Source organism: Oncorhynchus masou, unplaced genomic scaffold (genome assembly GCF_036934945.1).
Source record: "Oncorhynchus masou masou isolate Uvic2021 unplaced genomic scaffold, UVic_Omas_1.1 unplaced_scaffold_4572, whole genome shotgun sequence".
Lineage (NCBI taxonomy): Eukaryota > Metazoa > Chordata > Actinopteri > Salmoniformes > Salmonidae > Oncorhynchus > Oncorhynchus masou.
Genome location: NW_027010967.1, coordinates 9426 through 13589, shown reverse-complemented (window position 1 = coordinate 13589; position 4164 = coordinate 9426). Strand labels below are relative to the sequence as shown.

General features: G+C 39.2%; 1 long non-coding RNA gene across 1 annotated transcript; it reads right to left on the bottom strand.

The window, feature by feature from the left end:
* Nucleotides 1–1634: 1634 nt before the first annotated feature.
* LOC135535178 (uncharacterized) lies at nt 1635–3794 on the bottom strand. Its single transcript, XR_010454827.1, has 4 exons — nt 3724–3794; nt 2830–2958; nt 2134–2289; nt 1635–1803 (listed from the first exon to the last, which is right to left on the bottom strand). It is a non-coding gene; the product is annotated as an uncharacterized LOC135535178 (long non-coding RNA).
* Nucleotides 3795–4164: the final 370 nt, after the last annotated feature.

The window sequence follows — 4164 nt, the reverse complement described above, 5'->3', positions numbered from 1 at the left end:
AACATAAATGTATTGTGTAACATGTCATATGAGTGTCATCTGATGAAGATTTTCAAAAGGTTAGTGATTCATTTTATCTCTAATCCTGCTTTTGTGACTATCTTTGGCTGGGAAAAATGGCTGTGTTTTTTTTTGATTTGGTGGTCGTCTAACATGAATATATGTTTTGTTTTCGCTGTAAAACATTTTAGAAATCGGACATGGGTAGATGAAAGAAACATCTTGTTCATTTGCTGTATTGGACTTGTGTGAAAGATAAATATTTCTAAAGAATATTTTTGAATTCCCTGCGCCACTGCCTTTCCATAGACTGGTGATTTTATCAGTGTGAATCAGATTGAAATGATGTTATTGACATCGAATTGTTTAATATACTAACAAGCAGGTGTTAAAAATTGCGTATAATTTATAGTTCTATGAATTGGGTTGTTATTATACTAATTATGTTCTGGCCTGCCGACTATTAGCTCAGAAAAACATTAGCCCAAGGCCAAACCAAGTTGCCGACACCTGATCTAATGCATTGTTTACATCTGGTGGCGTACTGTATACAGGAATTCATTGGCACAAAACTTGTCGTCCTTAGCAGACACAGAAATAAAAACATTAGTAGTTATTGCATTGTGCTAGTCAATTATTACAGAGAACAATCACTTTATGGAGCTCCTGTCCTGCTATCAGCCTGTGATGTGTGTGTTGTAAAGTGCCTTGCTGATGGGCACAACTGCAATAGGTAGTATACGGGGATATTGAAGCACGGTGGTACCGGCTTCAATGTCCCTGTGTCCTACCTAATGCTGTTTTGCCTTTGAGCAAGGGACTTCACCCCTAAGTGCTCCAGGTGCTCTGCTCTGCCACAGCCCGTGCTGCTCCCAGCCTGTGACCAACAGGCAAAATAGTTACAGACATCTACGCACAATGAGACTGTTTTTGTAGAAACTGACACACCCCTGGATGCTGACACATAATCAACATTTTTAAAACACTGAAAAATCCCCTCAAATCAACTCAGGGTTTGGCCAAAAATGTGGTCTAATGCATTGTATACATCTGGGGACTTACTGTATAAGAAAGCACACAAGAAATGCCATAGGTGTAACATTTAGTTTTGAACATCCTATTCTGGTCAGATGCAGGACTGAACTTTTCAGGAGAAGCGCAATACTCTCATTAGTTGGGCTACTAAATGAGCCCACAAGAGCCTAACTACTGAGTTCTTATTGCTAATGTTTTTATTTAATATATTTGAATGTATTGTATATTTAGTATGCAACAAGTGCACTGCATTCCAGTGCAATTGATGTTAGACTATAAATGTGTATTTGTTAAAGTGAAATAGTAAATGTGAAAATAGAAAAAAGAAACTCATATTGATCTATGACTTTAGTAAAGGTCTTACCATAGGTTTTGGGCTGGACAACACATCAGCTTTGACAACCTGAAATAAGTGAACCAAGACAACAATTAGACATCAATTACATCTTGGTAGTTAAGAGACACTGTCTGCATTACAACATATTGCATGACAGGGTAGTGAATTGCTCATCATCCTGGCTCTTCCAAGATGGGTGGTAATTTCATCTAGCACCTTAAAAAAAAAAGTTCCTCACCTGTGTTGTCCATGGCCAGTCAGAATCACCAAAACTATAAGTCAACTCTTCGCCAGCTACAATATCTCGAGTCGCGAAGAGGCACAAGTGTGGCTCATCGTTTGCTTGTATGGCCTTCATTTTGAGATTGTGTCTTTTGTGATCATCATTAACGAGTCTCCCAAGGGAGGAGTCCTCTTCAGATGCATCAATGCTGCATAGAAACATAACATGTCACAGTTTAATGAAGATATTGCAGCACAGGGTTCATATTGCAGAAAAGGGACAGAAAAGTCCCTAACGCGTTGTTTAAAAAAGGAGTGCAGATGCTCTGATAGCGAACCAGTTGGTTTGAAGACTAATATTTTTCCTCACTGTTTAGGTCAGGGACAAGGTCAAATTAGGATCTGGTCCTGAGACAGGCCTACAGTGCATACTGTGCCACCAACCATTAAAATGTCTGTCTCCATTTGAATGTTGTTGCTTTTAAAAAGTCTCAAAAAGGTAGTAATGTGTTTATTTTGTTCTCATCAATCCTACTTACCACCATGTTCTTCCTTTCCATTGAAAATAAGCACCTTTTCAGAATGATTGTACTGATCAGCTCGGACCTCGCTCTCCTGTTGTGGAAGCAGTTCACCTCGGTACTCCACAACAAAGTCTCCTTTGGATATGAATTCAGTGGCAAAAACTCCTCGTCCTTAGCAGAAAAAAAATACAAACATTAGGAGATATTGCATTGTGCTTGTCAATTATTACAGATAATAATCCACTCTGGTCACATGATCACCCCATTCAACTTGCCAAGCTTCTCCAAAAACAACTGCTCCTATAAAGTGACCTCACACTGTCTAAAAGTGATCCCACACATATCACCGCCAATCAAAATGAGGTTCAGGTGTGCAGCAGGGGGTTTGGGGAGGGGGATGCACTGATCTATCTGTTTCAAGAGGCTAGATTCAGTTGTCACTCTTACTTTGTCTTCTAAACCAATGATTCGTTTTCAAGGTGGGCCTTTTCAGGTAGAAGGAGATTTCAGATGGAGCATCATGTGACTGTGACTTTAAGAATCATATGGCCATAATACAAAGACATGGCAAACTATTCCTTTAAACCTTTTTCCTGGGTGACTGTGCCCATATATCCCAATTCACTGTTTCCCACTAACCTCTAAAATATACATCTGATTCATAGCTGTCATATTTAGGACTGTCAGAAATATATTCAATATTCACCTTACCTTTAAAGAATTTGATAAAACACTGGTAAAGTACTGGCTTATCAATGTTTGATCTTATGTGATGCTCTGCATCCTCCATGGGCCGGAGCAGTCTGGAAGATCTCTCCATCAGGCCAACTCAAATCTATCCTTAATCAGTGGAATAAAGCAGACATTATAAACGGTGTAGTTTGGATGTTGGCTGTTGGCTGAAACTCTGGTATATTTAAGCAATAAGGCACCTCGGGGGTTTGTGGTATATGACCAATATACCACGGCTAAGGGCTGTAACCAGGCACTCCGCGTTGCCTCTTGTATAAGAACAGTCCTCAGCCGTTCCTTACTGCTTAAATATACCAAGGCAGAAAATCTGAAAATCAACATTCATGCCTTAAACCACAGTTTATAAGAGACATAATGTTTGTTAGATTATATGTATGTTTGTTGTTTGACTACAAAACAAGCACGTTAGAAGCAGTAAAAAATAAATATCATACTTTCCCTCTTCCACTCTGCCATGAGATGCAAGGTGGGGTGCACAACACCTGGTTGCAAGCGAGCCAACTTTAGCTAGCTAAACTAACAATGCACCATCTAATGTTATCAAACTGTTACCTGAGACCTACTCAAGTTTATCTATGGGGATCACGTGTCCCATTTAGCTGTCAATGCATGTTACTTATAACCACACTGATAGAATTGACTGAAATAGCTGTCCATTTTATATCCACACTTAGCTAACCAAGCTACCCGCCCAAATGTCAACAAAAATGGCTCATTAGTGCATTAGCTAGACAGCTTGTTTGTTGCTGATGCTAGCTCACTAACTAGGCTAACATAGTTCATAAACCAATACAAGGATTTATAGCGGTGGAATTGTACTACAGCATGAAAATAATATATTATATTACTCACCTTTTTTTAAGGACAGCTGCATTTGCCACGCGCTTCTCCAGATGAAAGTGATTTCCCTCTCTGGCTCTGCGCGGTAAAGTGGGGGAGGGGCAATTACAACGTGGGACAGAGATAGTCATATCAAATCAAATCAAATCAAATGTTATTTGTCACATACACGTGGTTAGCAGATGTTAATGTGAGTGTAGCAAAATGCTTGTGCTTCCAGTTCCGACAATGCAGTAATAACCAACAAGTAATCTAACTAACAATTCCAAAACTACTGTCTTATACACACAAGTGTAAGGGGATAAAGAATATGTACATAAAGATAATGAATGAGTGATGGTACAGAGCGGCATAGGCAAGATACAGTAGATGGTATCGAGTACAGTATATACATATGAGATGAGTATGTAAACAAAGTGGCACAGTTAAAGTGGCTAGTGATACATGTATTAC